Source organism: Podarcis melisellensis (assembly GCF_964234715.1).
Source record: "Podarcis melisellensis genome assembly, chromosome: 8".
NCBI classification, from domain to species: Eukaryota; Metazoa; Chordata; class Lepidosauria; order Squamata; family Lacertidae; genus Podarcis; species Podarcis melisellensis.
This window is the reverse complement of record NC_138540.1, coordinates 73,779,470-73,800,102: the sequence shown is the minus strand read 5'-3', so window position 1 is coordinate 73,800,102 and position 20,633 is coordinate 73,779,470. Positions and strand designations below refer to the sequence as shown.

Genomic DNA, 20,633 nt, shown 5'->3' with positions numbered 1-20,633 from the left:
CATAATGAAGGTGTTGGGTGCACCTCTTTGGAGAAGGAATTCCACAGCTTAGGGGCTGCTACGAAGAATCTTCTCTCTCTGCTTGCCACCGCCACCCTAAATTTCTCAGGGCAACGTAACTAGCCGAAATGTCTGACAATCTTAATATCCAGGAGGGTCTGTATGAAAGACCTATTGAGTTCAGAAGGAGATGGAGCCCGGTGGCACTTCAAAAAAAATGAAGAACTTTTCCACTGTGGTCAAAATACAGTTCCTCCCACTCTGCCAAGTGATTTCTAAGTAAATTGGTTCCATTGTAAAGACAATCTGGTTCCTTTTTCTACTGGTTAACTCAGTTGCCCAGTACATCTGCTTCCACCACGCCCGCTCCCAAACACCACATAAAACTGTACCAGGCAGGTTTTAGGCTTCCAGATGGGGGTTACATGCATGTCCATCCACTTGCTTACACAGGTGGGAGCACAGACCAGCCACCAGAGCATCTGCAGAAGGCTGAGGTTCTTTCTCAACAAAGTGGTATTTTTCTCAACAAGAACACAAGTAAGATTTGACACTGTTACTGGGATTTGTATTGCTTTTTTTAAAAAAAAAAAAAAAGACATATAGTAAAAGAAAGAAAGACAGAGAGACATAGTTTGGTTCATTAATAGATCTTAACAGGAATTAATTGATATTCCTCATGGATGAGAAGTATTTGCTCAGATGTCATAGGGAAGATTTTTCCCCCCTGAACAGGTTCCAAGATAGAGCTACAAGGGCATTTTGCAAAGCATTGACATTTGAAATTTGACTGTAGAAGTAGACCTGCATGAAAATAAGAAAACCTGTGTCCCTGCTGAGTTATGTCTGGCATTATCTCTTTATAATTTAGGCTATGTTTGGTTAAGATTTACCAATTTTGGGTGGGAGTTTTTGTAGGAAAAGAGACCCAACGAGGCAAATAGATGGAATGCAGCTGCTTTAACTAAAGCAGTTATTTAGTGATTTGTTACGAGATGTTGTGCTATTATTTTTTAAGATTGTGTTATTTTATGGATTTTTAAAAATCTTATTTCATTATGAATTGCTTTATTTGCATTTTTATGATTATATTATGCTGCTGTTTTAATACATATGCTGTAACCAACTCTGGATTCAAAATAAGAGTGGTATAATTTCACTAGCAAAAGTCCCTGAACCCAAAACATTTAAGAAGGACTGAAAGAGCATGCATTTGAATTTGGACCTCTCCATTTCGAAGGCAGTGATTTATTTCAATTCAGCTGCAGCAAAATGTAGAACTGTCACAGAGGTGGTGCTGAATTATAGAGCTAAATCACTGAAGAAAGACACTGCAGGGCCCAGATGCCTGGCCGCAATGCCACCCACCAGCAAATGTGAGCGGACTTTCTCAAGGCACTGTTTGGTCTCCAGTGGTCACCCTCAGGGACTGGGGTCTCAGTAAGCAGGATTCTAAGTGCAGTGTAGTCTCAACTAGCCAAGACCAAGCACACAGGCTAGGTCCCAAACATGATCTGGAAGTAAAGTCAAGATACAGTCCAAAGTTAATGTCACATAGGATTCATCAAAAGACAAGGAGCCAGAGAAATGTGTTGTTTCCAGCCACCACACAATAATCACAACTGCTGACAGTGAAGGAATATCAGGGATGGGTTATTCATTAGTAGACCCCTTGCTCACAAGTGGACTGTGGCATTTCTCTTCAGCCTGGACCCCAAACTTTTGGCACTGGTGCCTTCACCACCTCCTTCTTCTTCATCAGGTGTCAGCCTAAAAGGCTCCTCAAGGGGATCCTTGATATTGGATTAAGGGGGCTCTTGTCTTCTGATTCATCCTCTCAGGTTTCTGTGTTTGGCACCACCTCAGGGTGGCGCTGTGGGTTAAACCACTGAGCCTTGGGCTTGCCGATCAGAAGGTCGGCAGTTCGAATCCCTGTGACGGGGTGAGCTCCCGTTGCTCAGTCCCTGCTCCTGCCAACCTAGCAGTTCGAAAGCACATCAAAGTGAAAGTAGATAAATAGGTACCACTCCGGCAGGAAGGTAAACGGCGTTTCCGTGTGCTGCTCTGGTTCGCCAGAAGCAGCTTTGTCATGCTGACCACATGACCCGGAAGCTGTATGCCGGCTCCCTCAGCCAATAAAGTGAGATGAGACCACATCGCCAGAGTTGGCCACGACTGGACCTAATGGTCAGGGGTCCCTTTACCTTTACCTTTACTGGGCTAGGAATGGCACCCTCCAAAGTCAATTATTTTGGAGAAGGGTTAAAAACTGTTTGATTTCCACATTATTTGTGCCTATCCCTATGCAAGTCAATGGAGAGCTATCCACTGTATTTCCACCCCACCCACCCCCACCCAAAATATCTATGGGAGAAGCTTGATCCCACCCACCACCAATGACCTTGGGGAAATAGGAAGAATGCTGGCAGGAGGGGCATTTATTCCACTCCAACCTTTCTTGGGAATCCATTCTCCACACAAACACCCAGCCCTTCATAATTCCTATTTTAATCACTCCAGCATAGTAAAGGCTTGAACCACTAAGGAGGACTGCCATGCCTGCTAATTCCACTCACTTCTTTGAAAAGAAATGTTATAGCTGTTTTTAGATCTCACACTGCAGTTGTATCTCAGAAGTCAAACAGAATCTGTTCCAGAATTCCATTCAACTTCTCAAACATTCGACTTCCAAAGCTGGAGTGAACCCTTACCTCTTTTAACCAGGGTTCATGTGCTTTGCTCATCCTTGGGGTAATCCAGAGCAGTCATTATGATGATGGAAAATCCCCTTGGACATATTGTACTCCTCAGGGCCTCATATTATATTGATTTCAGAACTGCAAACTCCTAAAGACTCAAAATACACTGCAATTAATACAGTAAAAACTTTGGATTCTGCAAATAAGACTATGAGTCGAATATGCCCATTACCCACATACAGCAGTTATCACTGATGAGCAAATTGCACCACCAAAAAAAGAAACATTAATCAAGCTAAAACAAACCACAGAGCTCAGAACAAACTCTCTGGCCACCATCTAGCCGGAAATTGCTTGCTAGTGAGGTTTTTTTCCTTTATCAACTTTAAGGAGTAGGTTGATTCTCCATATCCTCCAAAATACCACAGACTTTCTTCCCCTGGACAGATGCTTCAGTGAATGTAAAAATCTTGTCTCTTTGGTTTTGCAATACAGGCTTCAGACTGATCACTGGATTATCTCTGGAAAGAGCTTCATCTTGGCGAACAGACAGGGGTTCCTGAGTGGCAATGCAGGTGTAAGTGTTTCCTTCCTTTCTTTAATGCAACCAGAACTGGGTATACCTCTTTTTAAATTATTCACAAAATACAGTGGTACCTCAGGTTACAGACGCTTCAGGTTAGAGACTGTCAGGGGCTCAGGAGCAGAGGCACAGGAGAGGGAGGAAATGGAGAGCGAGGGGGAGGAATCCGAAGGGAGCGTAAGCGATGACAGTGGTCCGAGGAATTCCCTGAGTCTTTCCAGCGAATCGGAAGATTCACAGAAGGGGGTGCCCATGGTCAGAGCAAGGGGGTGCCTAGGGGGACACCCCAGGAAGAAGGGGCCAGAGGGGACTCAGAGAGCAGCAGTTGGAAATCAGGACCAGCTTCCCCACCAGAGCGCAGTGGGGGGGAGGAGTCCCAGGTATCGGGATCAGGCTGCTCACCACCAGCGGGAGGAGATGAGTCAGGATTGACCACGCCTCCATCGGAGAGCACGGAAGCGGTCGAGAGGAAAGTTGGAGGCTGGGCACGCGTGCAAAGTTCAAATGTACAGGCGAGCGGCACAGCAGGTAGCCCGGATAGGGAGCCAGGTCCTAAAGCCCGCCGGAAGGAGGGACAAGAGTCAGGGGGGTCAGCGTCAGAAGAGTCCAGAAAGGAGGAGACCCCAGGGGGCAGAAGGACCCAGAGGAGGAAAGAGCAACAGAAGAGGTGGAGTAAGGCTAGAGTCTTAAACTGGTGTACAGGGGGTGGAGACTCAGACGGAGCTTCGCCGGTCTAGGTTCTAAGACGTAGAGCTGCATGCTGCAGCTTGTAAATGGAAACTGAACTTCAATAAAGACTTTTGTATATTACCACCGGCTGGCGTTGGTCCTCTGTGAGCTGGGACCTGGAGGCAGCTCTGACAGAGATGCTTCAGGTTACAAACTCCACTAACCCAGAAATCATACCTCGGGTTAAGAACTTTACCTCAGGATGAGAACAGAAATCACATGCCGGCGGTGCAGCAGCAGCGGGAGGCTCCATTAGCTAAAGTGGTACCTCAGTTTAAGAACAGTTTCAGGTTAAGAACGGACCTCCAGAAACAATTAAGTTCTTAACCCGAGGTACCATGGATGGATGTCATTGGACTACAAATCCCATCGTCTCTTGGCAACTGTGAGAATATAATGCTGGCCCACTGGCTTGATTTAGCAGCCTCATCTTATCTTGTTCTGCTCATTGGCCATGTTGGCTGGGATTGATGGGTATCTAGCAGTCCAGCAGGCTCTGTAGAGCACCATATTGGGTACTCTTGCTGTAAACTGATGGTGGTGTCTTCACTCCTTCTCTGAAGGTTCCAGTTCTTCATCAAGTGTCGGCCTAGAGGGCTTCACAAGGGGATCCTTGATACTGGATTCAGGGGTCTCTGCCTGCTCCTCTAGTTCTTTGTTTTCTGATTCATCCTCTCAGGTTTCCGTGTTTGGCGCTACCTCAGGGCTAAGAATGGCACCCTCCAAACACAATTATTTTGGAGAAGGATTTAAAACTTCCTGCAGCCTATTTGAAGGCGCAGAAGGATGTTCAGCTTCCGAAAGAACATTCAGAAACTGGAACACTCACTTCCAATTTTTGATTGTTTGGGAGTCGGAACATTCGAATCCCAAGAAGTTCGGAAGCTAAGGGACAACTGTATAGTTAATGGGGAGGAGGCAGGACTAAAAGATATCATGGTGCTCCAAAACAGATCAGATGGCTTCCTAGAACTCTGGATACAAGTCGAATTTTACAGTCGGTACCAACCCAAGATAGAGATATATTGCCATCTCCATGTCTCTGGAAGGACAGGGTGCAGAAAGAGGTCGCATCTATCTCATACATTTAAAGCACTCTAATTCTCCTAACTAGAGAAGAGATGCGAGAGAGAGAAATGAAAAGTTTCACAATGGTTACTGTTGTTTGCTTTATGTTTATTTGAGGTATTCATATACTGCTCAATCATTAGCATTTCTAAATGGTGTACATAACGGTGTTTTGAGGTGCATATGTTTTGATTTTACTAATCCTAATTTTACTAAGGATAAATTTCTAATGGTAAATAGTGATGTTTTCATGCAAGTTCATCTACATTTTGTTTTCTAGTTTATATTTTGCTCTTTCTCGCTGTGCTGCTATGTCTAAGGACTGATGCTATAGAAATTATTCTGACTCAGAACATGCTGGAAGAAATGACCTCAGCCTCTGAGTGACACCAAGAGAGGCTGCAAGCATATTCTGCCCCCTGGTGATTTCCTTGAGGGATAGGAATCAGGCTTCCTGATATTTTAATATCCTTCCTTTTACAGCAGAATGGCCACAAAACCTCTTATCCTTGCCATCTACATCGTCACCTTCCTGACTGGCCTCCCTTCCAACCTGCTGGCTGGCTACTCCTTCCTAAGGAAAGTGCGCCAGAAGGCAACCCCCATGGATGTCTTCTTGCTCAACTTGACCATCTCTGATCTTATCCTTCTGCTGATTTTGCCCTTCAAGATGGCAGAGGCTTCTTCAGATGTCCCCTGGCCTCTCCCTGCCTTCCTTTGCCCCCTCACCAACTTCTGTTTCTACAGCAGCATTTACAGCAGCACCCTCTTCCTTACAGGGGTCAGCATAGAGCGCTACCTGTGCATCGCCTACCCCATCAAGTTCAAGTCAGAACGTAGACTGACCTATGTAATAGTGGCCAGTCTCTTCTTCTGGTTTCTGGCTTGTTTCCACTGCAGCATCATCTACACTGTCCAATACCACCCCGAGGCCCAACCCATGTCTCACAACTCCACGTGTTATGAGTCATTCTCCAATGGCCAGCTTAAAATCCTCCTCCCTGTCCGACTGCAACTCTGCATTCTCCTCTTCTTCCTCCCTTTCATCATCACCCTTTTCTGCTACATTAGGGTCATTCGCATCCTGACCTCCTTGCCCCACATCAAACCCCGGAGGAAGAAACGGGCCGTGGGCCTGGCAGTGGCCACTCTGCTCAATTTTGCTGTTTGCTTTGGGCCCTTTAACATCTCTCACCTTGTGGGCTACATTCAGTTCTGGAGCCCTGAATGGAGGGTGTACGGCTTCCTCCTCAGCTCTTTCAACAGCACTTTGGACCCTGTCATCTTCTACTTCTCCTCCACTGCCATCCAACAAACCTTTGCTCACTGCTGGCAGGCAACGCACTGCAAGCTGTTGACTCTTGCGTCCCAGTGGTCTTTGCCTTGCTGCAGGACTGTTGGAGAACCCGACAAAGAAGCAGGAGCAGGTGGCATATCCACATCTGGTGAACTGGCAGGGGATGCCATCCCTATGGAAGCCTCCTTTGTCCAAACTGCAAGGGCCTGTGAGATCAGAGCCTTGAGCCCCCAGCAAGTACACGTGCTTCGCGCAGGACTACGAGGCTACACAGAAGCCATCCTACATTGCCCAGAGCTGCAAGAGTATAAAGAAAAGAATGGCACAGATACAAATCTTCCAGATGGGTCAGATCTTTCCTAAATGGGAACTTTAACCTGAAATTGTGAGTGTGAACCTTGACATTTGAAATCTGAGACCTTGGGAGGTTGCTGTGGTCCAGATCATCTTCACCAGCATCAAAAATGTGATTGTGTAAGTGGTTAGCAGGACCAGCCCCACACGCTTCGCTACCTCCTTCCAAATCCATGTACAGAAGGCAGTTGGTCCGGCATTTGAAGCTTACCTTAAGACTGGCAACAGGCAGAGTCTTCCACAACATCTGGGGGTGAAAGGGTAACTTAGAGCAGGCCATATATGGCACTCAGCTCTCTCCACCAACACTTTGGCACCACTCCCTACCACCCAGGATTTGTCATCTGAGGCAACTGCCTCAAGACCAACCCTTGTCTGTGGTTTTTCATACTTCCAACTTCAAATGACCTCTTTCCGTGCCAGTTTGCTTGTCAAACTTATTTCCCCTCTTGAACATCAACTTCCTCCTGATCACACTTGGAAATGCTGATTTTAACTTATGTTTGCATAAGGAAATACACACACAAATTGGAAAGTTAATAGAGGTGTATTAAAATAAATACATTGAAGTAGTAATAGTTAACCACCACCACCACAACACTGGAGTGCATATGATAGAGGACAACATGGGTGAGGGGGAAAAGAGAAAAGGAAGGGGGGAACGCAGAAGAGCAGTCCAAGTATTTTGGGGTCCTCTGGCAAACAATTCAACACTTTGGAGTAGACCCCTGGAGGTGGGGTCAGCAGCAGTGAACACATTACATTTTACAGACATTTGTCCACCATGACTGATTTCAGAAACCATGATAAGTTTCCCCGAAGTCCCAGGTTTCTTTAGACCACAGTTCCACATCCTTCTAACTAATGCATCTTTCCCTGTGACCTATGTCAGAACTCGGCTCTCAAAGAGATAAAGAGGACCTGCAACCTCTCTATCTCATCTATGCCTGGGTTTAACATACACAGTTGTAGTGTGTATGTTTAGAGTGTGTTGATTAGCATCGCTTCTCAGCCTTTTGGCTAAGATCAAGTGTTGATTAGCGATGATAGTGGTGTGCTGTCAGATGAAGCTCTTGAAGCTGAAGGCTTGCAACACAGAAGATGTCTGATATGCATCCATCGTTTGGAAACACCAGTCCAGTACAGGAACGATCAAATTTGCAGACTCTCTTATAGTGCAAGCACTTGGGTTTTTATTAGATTTCCCATTTCCTCAGCCTTCTGAAAACTTTCTGGATCTAATCGACAACAGGTAGTTCCACATGTCGGGAAGGATCAACTAATTTAAGTGCTGCCCGCCATCCCTGCAATGTGGTCCACCACAGACTCAATAAATCTCCTTTTTCTCATACCTGTCTACAACTGCAGAAACAGTGACATTTATCAAAGATCTGGTAGGTCACTGTCCATGGTTGTGATTGGCTTGATGGGTCTATGGGGTCTGCAGGCCAGGCCAAAATTAAAATGAGCCAATTGCATTGGTGGGCTAATAAAATATATATGACTTGAAGGGACACAAGCACCACAGGTGATCATTACTTATTGAAGTAGGGATGTATTTGCTGATACTGGCAGAGCGTTAGATCTTAGATCACGGCTGAGCAGGAGCATAGCTGGAACCACATCAGGTATAGCTGGAGCAATGTACTATGTCTAAGTATCATATAATGATGCACCACATCCCATCCTATGCCTTTCTGAAGATAGTAACCAATCACAGTGCTTCCTAGTACCTAGGACAAACAGGGTCAGAAAATACAGACACTGGCTTTGAAGAAAAACATTTGCAAGGACCACAAGTCAGGATTTCTCAGTTATGGTCCAAAAAAAGGAATGGGAGGAACTTCAGTCTGAGGAACAGGCTGCTCTGAGTCTGGTAGATCTGACCCAGGCAAAAGCTAACATGTTTTATCAAATCTACAGAAACTCAGAGTGTGTAATGTTTATAAACTATGGTCTAGGTATCAGATCATAAGATATCACTTGTGCTATGCTGTAAAAAAATAAAAAATAAAAAGTGTGTGTTTGTGTTTTTAACTATTCTGCAACACTAAAAGTGGTGAGGGAAGAAATGTACCTCAGGTTAAGAACTTAATTAGTTCTGGAGGTCTGTTCTTAACCTGAAACTGTTCTTAACCTGAGGTACCACTTTAGCTAATGAGGCCTCCCGCTGCCACAGCACGATTTCTGTTCTCATCCTGAAGCAAAGTTCTTCACCTGAGGTACTATTTCTGGGTTAGTGGAGTCTGTAACCTGAAGCATCTGCAAGCAAACAGGAGAAAACATTTCAGTGAAATTGTCATAGGTGGAGCTCAGCTTACTTTTGAACCAGACAAAGGGATTGGGAGTCTTTTATTTCATTTTACAAAAACAGTATCTCTAGTGGCCTGAATTCTGTGTCCCTCCCAAGTGCCCACACTTTCCTGAAAACCCTGAAAACTTGGGCTTTTCTGTAAACTTAGGAAACTAGGAAGCCAAGTACTATGCACCTGACAGCTGTCCAGTGTTATTTTTATATAGATATATATTACCCTTAACAAAATCACTGCTGAAAGTTTTTGTAAAAGTTAAAAGGAATAACTCCCCTTAAAGACAAGATTAGTGAGTGCACCAGTCTCTGGAACTTGGTAGCCATCCTACCCACTCTCAGTTGAAACCCACCATGAGGTAGTTCCTTCCATCGTGTGTGTTGCTGTTTTTCAGATGTGGGAGGGCGGGCAGCCAGGAAGATTGCAGAGCACTGGGGAGATGCTTAATAGAAATAAAGGCACATACACATGTAGCATCCTTGGGCACCTTGCAACAATAAGGTGAGATCAATCCCACAATTATAAAGAAAATGAGGCAGAGAACAGATAAACACTGACCAGGCTTGTGCCCTGGGGAGACCACTCTGGGCTGCTAACACAGCATTTTGACTTCACCCCCCACCCCCGGAGGAATACTCCATGTATGTCAAGACAGACGGATACCAATAACAAGGCTGAATATGTTATAATAATAATTCTTCCTATGTGGTGTTCTTTTGGCCTTAATTAAGTTCTTAATGTTGTTGCTCTTCTTTACCTTAATTGCCACATTATTTCCCCCGGGTACCTATAAATGCTTTCCTTTTTAGGTGGGGGTTTAGCCACATGGGGACCTTTGAGGGAGTTTATAGTTCTTATATCCACTAGCCCACTGTCATTCCTAGTTTTCTTATGCAGCTCAATTAATGTGGGTAGATTTACATACAAGCTAAACAAGCTATAGCTTAGGGGCCCACTCTCTTGGCCCCCCCCCAAATAAATTAAAGGGGGGGACTGGATGTACATTTCCAAAATACAAGATAAAAAAACAAATAAAATAAAACCTACATACAGCAACTGTCTTTTGTGTTGTGTAGACACCTGTGATGTAAGTAATGGGCCCTGCCTGTTAGCCTGCTCCCTATAATATCACTGGTTTGCTCATTTCTATATATAGGGTGCCTATATTCTGCATGTGCAAATGGCTTTAGGTATAGGTCCATAAATTACCATATAGCATATAGTCGACACAAAAAAGAGTGACAATTTGTTGTTGACAAAGGACAGCTGGACATATAAAGAGCCCCATTACCTTCAGTAGCTTAGGGCCTCATCAAACCTAAATCCAGCCCTGGTAGCAGTTCATGACACTCATAAAGAAATTATTTTATCAGCTTTATATTTTCCAAGATGTCTTTGGCCAATTGAAATTGTGAGTTAATGTCTTTCTCTTCCCCCTGCTCCACTCTAGGTAGGGGAAACAAATTCTCTGATTTAATATGGCACTTTGCCTGCTCATTCACCTGCTTTAACATGAAATCACCCACCCACTAGCTTCCCTCGTACCACCCATTCCATCCTACCAGTAGCAGGTGCTGTTTTAGTCAGTGCCACCTCCATAGCCAAGCTAATGGCATATTCTTCCCAATTAGCCTCTTGTGCTATACACCTGTAATCAATAGACCAGTCCAAATAGCAGGCAGAAAGAGATGGAGATATGCATTTATTGACAGCGGGTGGCACTGTGGTCTAAACCACTGAGCCTTGGGCTTGCCAATCAAAAGGTTGGCGGATCAAATCCCCGCGATGGGTTGAGCTCCCGCTGCTTGGTCCCAGCTGCTGCCAACCTAGCAGTTTGAAAATAGGTACCGCTCTGGCGGGAAGGTAAACAGTGTTTCCGTGCGGTACTCTGGTGTTGGTGTTTTCGTTGCGCTGGCTCCCTCGGCCTGTAAAGCAAGATGAGCACCTCAACCCCAGAGTCATCTGTGACTGGACTTAACTGTCAGGGCTCCGGTCCCTTTACCTTTACCTTATCCCTTGGGGGGAAGAAGTTGGTAATTTTATTTTGTCTTCTTTCTCTTACATGTGCAGCATTCTCAGATACAGGTAGTATCTGCAGCATCCTCTGCTCCATCCTTCAAGGTCCTCTTGCTTCAGGGTGGGGTGGAGTGAACCCTTACCTCTTTTAACCAGGGTTCATGTGCTTTGCTCATCCTTGGGGTGATACAGAGCAGTCATTATGATGTTTGATGGAAAATCCTCTTGGACATATGGTACTCCTCAGGGCCTCATATTATATTGATTTCAGAACTGCAAACTCCTAAAGACTCAAAATACACTGCAATTAATACAGTAAAAACTTTGGATTCTGCAAATAAGACTATGAGTCGAATATGCCCATTACCCACATACAGCAGTTAGCACTGATGAACAAATTGCACCACCAAAAAAAGAAACATTAATCAAGCTAAACAAACCACAGAGCTCAGAACAAACTCTCTGGCCACCATCTAGCCGGAAATTGCTTGCTAGTGAGGTTTTTTTTCTTTATCAACTTTAAGGAGTAGGTTGATTCTCCATATCCTCCAAAATACCACAGACTTTCTTCCCCTGGACAGATGCTTCAGTGAATGTAAAAATCTTGTCTCTTTGGTTTTGCAATACAGGCTTCAGACTGATCACTGGATTATCTCTGGAAAGTGCTTTATCGTTTTCTTGGCAATCAGACAGAGGGGTTCCTGAGTGATAACACAGGTAAGTGTTTCCTTCCTTTCTTTAATGCATCCAGAATTGGGTATACCTCTTTTAAAATTATTCACAAAATACATACCATGGATGGATGTCATTGGACTACAAATCCCATCGTCTCTTGGCCACTGTGAGAATATAATGCTAACCCACTGGCTTGATTGAGCAGCCTCATTGGCCATGTTGGCTGGGATTGATGGGTATATAGCAGTCCAGCAGGCTCTGTAGAGCACCACGTTGGGTACTCTTGCAGTAAACTAAGGAGTCACAATCAAGTTCTTTAATGGGAATTAACTTATACTTCTGAAAATTTGAAAGTTTTTAAAAAAGAGAAACTGCTCAGAACTTGTTGGGCAGGATTTATACCTTTTCTGAACGATGCTGTCAAATGAAGGAAGAACCTGAGAAGACACGTGCTGGGATAGACCAAAGATTTATCTTATTTAACATCTTATTTTTTACAGAGGACAACCAGAGAATAGTTCCATGATGCCACTATACCCAGCAACTAGTATTCAAAATATGTATGGTGCCATGGATATTGGAGGTCCTAGATACTGCTCATGATTAGCAGACCACTATTTCCATCTCTTCCATTTGTTTTTCCAAGTGCTAGTTTCCATTTGTATCATGCAAGGTAGTTCTCAGATTACATTTGGCACATATCTGAAATTCGGCAGTATTAGGAACTCAAGTTCAAATACATCAGGCATTTATAAGATTCAGGTTTGATGTTCGATTGTGAAAGTTAATCAAAGACAACTTAAATCATTCAGCTTACTTCTTAATTTGAAGACAACAATTTTGTGTGCCTACTTCAATTCCTAAATCAAACTTGATGGGCAGGATATAAAGCACTACATGGTTAAGCTGGTTGTGGGCAGAACAGGACTGGTGGCGCAATACCCCATTCACCTGAATTGACCAGCCTCCTCTGCTCACACTGGTATACAGTTCCTGGTAGGGACTTACCATCTCTCCCTTTTGTTACAGACTCTGAGAAGATGGCACATAAGGGTGTGGTCCTTGCTTTCTACATCTTCACCTTTCTGACTGGTCTCCCTTCCAACCTCCTGGCCTGCTACACGTTCTTCAGAAAAGTGTCTCAGAAGCCTGTCCCCATAGACATCCTCCTGCTCAACTTGACCGTGTCTGATATCACCTTTTTGCTTTTCCTTCCCTTCAAGATGGCTGAAGCCACCTGGGACATGACTTGGCATCTCCCTGTCTTCCTTTGCCCCCTCACCAACTTCTGTTTCTACAGCAGCATCTACATCAGCACCCTTTTTCTGATGGGGGTCAGCGTGGAGCGCTACCTTTGTGTCCTCTACCCTGTCAAGTACAAGTTGAATCGCAGGCCAATTTATGCAATAGCAGCCAGCCTCTTCTTCTGGTTGTTGGCCTATTCCCACTGCAGTATTGTCTACATTGTCCAAAACCGCAACACCACCATGCTGCCTTCTGACAAAAACTTCTCATGCTATGAGAAGTTCTCCTCCAGCCAGCTCCAAATCCTCCTTCCGGTCCGGCTGGAAATCAGCCTTCTCCTCTTCTGGCTACCTTTCGCCATCACCCTGTTTTGCTATATCAATGTTATCCGCAGCCTGGCCTCCCTGCCCAACATCCCATCCCATAAGAAGAAACGAGCCATGGGCCTGGCTCTGGTGACTCTGCTCAATTTCACCATCTGCTTCGCTCCCTACAATACATCCCATATTGTTGGCTTCATTCAGAAGCAAAGCCCTTCCTGGAGAGTGGATGCTTTCCTCCTCAGTGCTCTCAACACCACTTTGGACCCGGTTCTCTTTTTCTTCTCCTCTACTGCCATACGGCGGACTTTTTGTAGTTGCTGGGTTGGTGTGTCCAAGAGTCTCTGGACCATGGTGTCAGCCTGCTGCTCTCCTTGCTGTAAAGTTCTTGGAGATGGTGGTGGTGGTGAAGAAGATGCAGGAGCTGGTCAAACTGTTCCAAATCTCCCAAGTGAATTGGCACAAGTGAGGGATTCCACTCTTTGTACCAGCCGGCAGAGGTCAGGAATATCTGAGCACTGAGCACATACTGAAAGATGTTCCCTGCACATAACAAGACATGTGACTCTAAAACATGCCAGCTGAAATGAACCTTTACACAGCTTCAAAAGTTTCGAATAACCCCAAGCAGATTTTGACTTTGAAACCATGAATTCAAACATTTCCAGCTTGCATTTTGAAAGAGAAATTATTGACCCAACATTCTCGAACTCCTTGGATCTTCCAGTTTGTTTGTCCATTTGTTTCTGCAGGTATCAACTATGAGATCACATCAGCCAGATGCTTCCAGACATTCTGCCTTCACAGAAACCTTTCTACTTATTTCAGAGGGATTACCTAGAATACATGGCACATTCGAATGGATCACCAGCTATGTCAATTGAGTTATCTAATTTCCCTGTATGCACCCGATAACAGTGCAAAACATTCAGGGTTGCCTATTTGTTTCCATCCCCTTCTCCCCAGCCTTACCTTTATTGGCATTAGTGTCAAGTCCTGTCTATGAAATTGTAAACAGGCTGATTTCTCCAAATCACACTCCTACCTTTAAAAGCACAAGAGCAGTTCAGGTCATTTTTGGTCAGTTGGCTGAGGACAACTGAATCGTCTCGGCACACACAAGAGACAGACAGCTCTGCCCCCCAGCTATTCTGTGCTAAGGACGGGATTATCACTCCAACTCCACTCTTCAAATGATCAATCTGATGGTCATGAAGGGAACAATTTGTTTCCCCACTAAGGTGCTGCGCTCTAGCTCTGTGTCTACTTTATTTATTTTTCTCTTATCTGCTGGCACCATCCAAATCAGTAGTGTCTTGTAGTGGGCAGAAAAAAATGCTTGAGAGCTGAATCAGACCCTCCCCCTCCAAAAAGCAAACAAACCTGGGGAAGAGGTTAGCCTGCATTAAGAGTGCCAGTTCTATGGGACCAAGGTGTATTCGGGTCCCCTACTATCTACTGGGGGGAGCTGGGGACCCTCAATGTTGAGTGGGTGGAGGAGGCAGTGCAAGGAGCCAAATGTGGTGCAGCTTCAGTGGCCAGCTACTCCTGAGTGTGAGAAAGGAGGAGCTGCTGGCCATTGAAGGCATTGAAGGCACACCATGCTGGGCTCCGCACTTTGTCTCCTCCCCATGATGTGGCTTTGTGCATGCAATGGACACTGGGTGTGTGTACCACATGCAATGCACACTGAGTGTGCAATGCACACTGGGCCCTCTCAATCTTGGGCACATGTGGCCTGCATTAATTAAATCCATATGTTGAATACTATTTATTGTATTGAACTTAGTGTTTTTTTATGGCTTGGTTGTTTCCTTGTATGTTAAAGTCTGATGTGTCTGCATTTGGGAGTGTTTGGCTTTTTTACCTAGCATGTTAGAAATCTTAAATAAAATAAATTGCATATGAAATGTTTTCTGCAATTTAATATTGTCTCCATACCTGGAAGGAAGATGGAAGACCATGTTAAAGGCCACAACTTTACTAATGAGAACTCTGAGAAGACAAAACAAAATAAAAAAAATCCTTCCAGTAGCACCTTAGAGACCAACTAAGTTTGTTACTGGTATGAGCTTTCGTGTGCATGCACACTTCTTCAGATTCATATCTAAGGTGCTACTGGAAGGATTTTTGTTTGTTTGTTTTGACTACGGCAGAGCAACATGGCTACCTACCTGTAATCTGAGAAGACATGCAGCCACCAACTCAATGGCTACCAGCCAGAATGCATATGTTCTACAACCAATGTTGGAGGCAGCATGTTTCAGGAGAATCAGAAGTGAGGAGAATGCTCTGGTACTCAGATCCTACTTTGGGAGTTCCCAGAGACATCTGATTGTCCACTGTGAGAACCGGATGCTGGACTAGATGGGCTTTGATCTGATCCAGCAGCCTCTTCTAATCTTCTTAATACAGAACCCCAGTATCTCTATTTGTGGGCCTAAACTTAATGAAGAGGTAGAAGGGAGAATCCCTTCTCTTCCTCAGGTAGGTGACATGGCCCTGACTTGTGGAGCAGCATACTAATAGGGATAGACATTCTGTCAATTTTGGATTCTCCTTTTCCCAGTCCTAAATTCAGATTTCCGTATCAGTTTATAATTTATTTATTTTCCGTATCAGTTTGTGATTTTAAAACCTCACTTAAATTTTAAAACCTCACTTATTTTAAAACCTCACTTAAAAACTCACCAGCAAATCTATCCTAATATGTACACCTTTGCATGCACTTTCCTGTAATATAATGAAGGTTTGTGCACTATTTTCACTTACACATACATTTTTATGAACACTTCACTGTAGTATATGCATTTTTTTGTAAATGCTACTTGGCTGGAAAACGACATTGCAAATTCAGCGAAGTGCCAATTTTGCAGGATTTCAACGAATTCTGATTTGTGTATTGTGCCAGGAAGTGCAAATCATCCAGTAGGTTCACATTTAAACGCCTACTGAACCAAATCCCTCCCACCCCCCACTCTTCCATACTACACAATGGCAATGGGTAGGCTCACAAAATAAGCCAAAGGTGGGGGCAGTGCCACCATTAAATAGGGCAGCACAGAATGCTCTGCAATTAGCTGCAAAGCAGTTGGGAGGAGTCTCCCTCCCTCCATGCTCACAGACAAATCTCAGAGGGATGCATTCAATGCATCTTCCATGTAGGAACAGAGCAGGCTCGCCCCTGTTGCACTTCCAGCTTAATGTTTGTTTTTTCAGTCCTTGTGCTTGCTCCAGAAAGAGGGGATCAAATAATAGGGGTGGGAGAAAATTCAGTTCAGCTCTGATTTAAAGCTGACTCTATTAAATTCACAAGACCATCCTTCAAAATTCAGACTTCTCTGAATTTTGCAGTTCAGTTCGCCAACCAAACCATGTTTACAAAAATGTATTTATTAGGGGAAACAGCTTACAAAAATTTGTACATTCGTCAAATGTACTGCATAGTCAAAGCTGCATAGACAGTGGGATCTATCTGGGGATATTTGGGGAAATTTTTAAGAATACAAATGCATATTGTTGCAACACATGAAGAACTGAATTAAGGTTGGGAAAAATGAGAAACTGAGAGAACTTAAACTGACGTGTCCTTCTATTTCTATCAGGGAACAGGCATGAGTTTTGCAGATGTGAGCCCTTTCTTGGCAAGCTGGAAATACCACTTCTTTCTTGTGGTCTGGTGGTTGGGGTTAAGGTCGGTAGCAGTTCTGCCAGCCCTGGCATTCAGATCATTTAACTGCAACTTGATGCATGAAGCAATATTAAAGTTTTTGCAGCTCGAGCTGCTGTTAAACCACAAGAACGGGCCAGGCTATATATTTGTTGCTGACAACCGTCTGTCTCAAGAGGCATTGGAGGGCACCTCTGGGGGGCGAAGGCAAACCTCTGGGATAGCAGCACCAAAGTGGCCTCCCCAAGCTGCAAACCTGGGCAGTGTGTATGGAGGTCCTGGGCTACCCAGATGACAAGACCCTCCTCTTGACCTCACTGATTTGTCCAAATGAAAGCAAAGCAATATATTTGGCACTAACTTGGCTGCAGAAGTTGTCTGAAGGAGACATACAAGCCACCATCCAACCATCTTAAGGACTATACTCTGGATACGTGCAGACTTTAGCCTTTTCTTCTCCTGAAGTTATCCCGCATGGCAGCAGAAGTTTAGGGTTAGAGTTTTCCTTCTCCTGGATAGGCTACCTTCCCAGGTTGATGAGTCCCACCTGCCTCTCACTCCTCTCTGCACTAAGTAAGTTCCATTGGAAGGATGTCCAGTTGCCCAAGTATATTGCTAAGGCCACTCTAAAATATCCACCAAAATCAATAGCTGTCCCAAGGCTAGTAATAATAATAATAATAAATTTTATTTATATCCCGCCCTCCCCAGCCGAAGCTGGGCTCAGGGAGGCTAACAACAATCAGTAGGGTTCTTCCAGCACGAGAGAGAGAGAGAGAGAGAGAGAGAGAGAGAGAGAGAGAGAGAGAGAGAGAGAGAGAGAGAGAGAGAGAGAGAGAGAGCGCCAGCTGGAATGCCAAGTTACAACTCTGCCAGCTTATAATATTTGCTTGCTTAAGTCCTGCAGGGGATTAGCAAACCATTTTTCACTAGCTTGGCTGAGAGGTCCAAACAAGAGGCAAGAACAAATGACCCAGAACACTCTTGGATCAGAACTCACAAAATTCGCTAAGATTCACTAACAGAAATGTACAAAACAGAATGCAGTCAAGGAAAACAGAGAAAATGTTTTTGGTGCTAAATTCTAGGACTTGCTCTGCCTCAGGAGTGGGGAATCTTTTTCATCCCAAGGGCCACTTTGCCTTCTGGGACAGTGGTGGGCAAATCCAGAGGCAAAGAGGGATGGAAAAATGAATGTAATTCTTACCTTTATACAGCCAGATAATTTCTTTTTCTTTTTTGCATATCATTTTTATTAGTTTTACATTAATACTTCCACTTAACAATATCTCCTCTTATCTTATATTATACATTTTGGCTTTTTAGGGCCCTGACTTCCTTCAAACCTTCCTTGTGAGTTTCTATCTTTCATTTCAAATTTCTGCATTTTCACTATCTATGTTTTTTATTTTACAGCCAGATAATTTCTACACAGAATCACACTCTAAGCTTCCTCCAGGCATGCAAGAGTGATTATCAGAATTTAAGGAAGCAGTCCAGACAAGCAAAAACACTCAATGAGGATGTGAAACAAAGTTTCTGAGTGGTGTGTCCTTAGGAGAAGGGTCATGGTTGAGGAAGGGGGGTGTCCTGGGGAAGAATCTTAGGGACCAGGCAGGGAGATCTGGAGGGCTGCTTTTGGCTCCCAGGCTTGAGGTTCGTCAGTTGATCCAAGTAGGTCTAGCAGGTAGGCAGGCTAGACACAGCAAAAGAGGAGGATCCCTAGGAAAATACAATACAGAAATCTAAAGTCTGTCATAAAACCACCAGGGAGTCCAGCTTCCTCTATATGCAGTTATACCTTGGGTTACAGCTACTTCAGGTTGCGGTTTTTTGGGTTATGGACCGCCAAATCCGGAAGTACCGGAACGGGTTACTTCTGGGTTTTGGCGGCCGTGCATGTGCAGAAGCGCTAAATTGTGCTTTGTGCATGTGCAGAAGTGCCAAATCGCAACACACAGATGCACAGATGCTGGTTGCGAATGCTGCAGGTTGCGAACGTGCATCCTGCACGGATCATGTTCGCAACCCCAGCATCCACTGTACAACTGAAACTGAAAGTACTTAAAGACAGACATGCATACATGTTTATAGAGCTTCCTCCAGAAAACAGAGAACAATACTCTTTTCCTTGTGCCTATTCTTAAGATTGTGCAACATCACTTGTTGTGCAACTATGGAATAAGTGTCACGGGAACTATGAGAAAAAGTCTCTGATACAAATAGTGACATGAAATAGTGACCTTCCTCTTTCAGCAGACCTTCCTCTGTCTGCGTGTACGTATGTGGGAACTATTTCCAACTGCTTTTATATGGAATTAATTTTTAATGGTCATATTGTTTTTATATATGGAATTGTTTTTCATTATTGTATATACGACACTGTTTTTCATTCTTTTTAACTTGTTTTCTGGTTTTAACTTTTGTTTGTTTGTTGGATAACAGCAGCACAAGGTCTCTCACTTTCTGTCTGCATCATTCTTCAAAGGCTGCTTCTTATTTGGAGGTTGGATAGGCTTCACTGTATGACTCGGCTACAGATTCTTACTGTGTGTAAGTACCTGTGTGTACCTGTGTTAGATTCAGGCGAAACAAAATGACTACACATTGTCCCCTTAAATATAGCTCACCCAACAGGTAACTAAATCATGTGGCTGGGTTGGCTTGCCAAAACAGAAAAGTGCTCAGCGGGTATCTAAAACGATACAGTGAGGGTGTTTCTGTAATGTCAATAGTCGGGGAGTACCAAAGCTACATTAAAGGGCATCCAGGGCAGCTGTCTACCAGCTCCACCTGGTACACAGGCTGAGACCCTACCTGCCCGTGGACTATCTTGCCGGAGTGGTGCATGCTCTAGTTATCTCCCGCTTGGACTTCTGCAATGCGCTCTACATGGGCTACCTTTGAAGACGACCAGGAAACTGCAGTTAATCCAAAATATGGCAGCTAGACTGGTGAATGGGAGTGGCTGCCAGGACCACATAACACCGGTCCTGAGAGATGTGCATTGCCTCCCAGTATGTTTCCAAGCACAATTCAAAGTGTTGGTGCTGACCTTTAAAGCCCTAAAAGGCCTCAGTCCTGTGTACCTGAAGGAGCGCTTCCACCCCCATCGTTCTGCCCAGACACTGAGGCCCAGCGCTGAGGGCCTTCTGGGAGTTCCCTCATTGCGAGGAGTGAGCTTACAGGGAACCAGACGGAGGGCCTTCTCAGTAGGGGCCCCTACCCTGTGGAATGCCCTCCCTTCAGATGTGAAGAAAATAAGCAGCTATCTTATCTTTAAAAGACATCTGAAGGCAGCCCTGTTTAGGGAAGTTTTTAATATTTAATGCTGTATCATTTTTAACACTTGATAAGAGTGGCTGCGGAAACTCAGTCAGATGGGCGGGGTATAAATAATAAATTATTATTATTATTATTATTATTATTATTATTATTATTATTATGGAGTAGCTGCATGCTAATGCCAAACAGCCAGCTTGCTGCACTTGCAGTAAGTGAACATTGCGCAGATCTAAGTGGTCAAAGCAGCACGCCATCTGTTTGTTATTATCCTATGCATCATTTGTCATACAGTAGCATTGTGTAACCCACTGGTGTGTATTGTTTAATGACTCTGTACATGCTGAGTAAGACAGCTGAAGCAGAGAGCAGCTACCATAATGGAC

At 44.3% G+C, this 20,633-nt stretch overlaps 2 pseudogenes across 2 annotated transcripts; both read left to right on the top strand.

The window, feature by feature from the left end:
- Positions 1-416: 416 nt before the first annotated feature.
- LOC309375866 (free fatty acid receptor 2 pseudogene) lies at positions 417-6,739 on the top strand (annotated as a pseudogene). The gene is made up of 3 exons (XR_014173513.1): positions 417-540; positions 3,195-3,276; positions 5,563-6,739. The product of XR_014173513.1 is annotated as a free fatty acid receptor 2 pseudogene (transcript).
- On the top strand, positions 3,188-14,930 carry LOC309375222 (free fatty acid receptor 2 pseudogene; annotated as a pseudogene). Its single transcript, XR_014173512.1, has 3 exons — positions 3,188-3,280; positions 11,685-11,772; positions 12,760-14,930. The product of XR_014173512.1 is annotated as a free fatty acid receptor 2 pseudogene (transcript).
- The last annotated feature ends 5,703 nt before the right edge of the window (positions 14,931-20,633 follow it).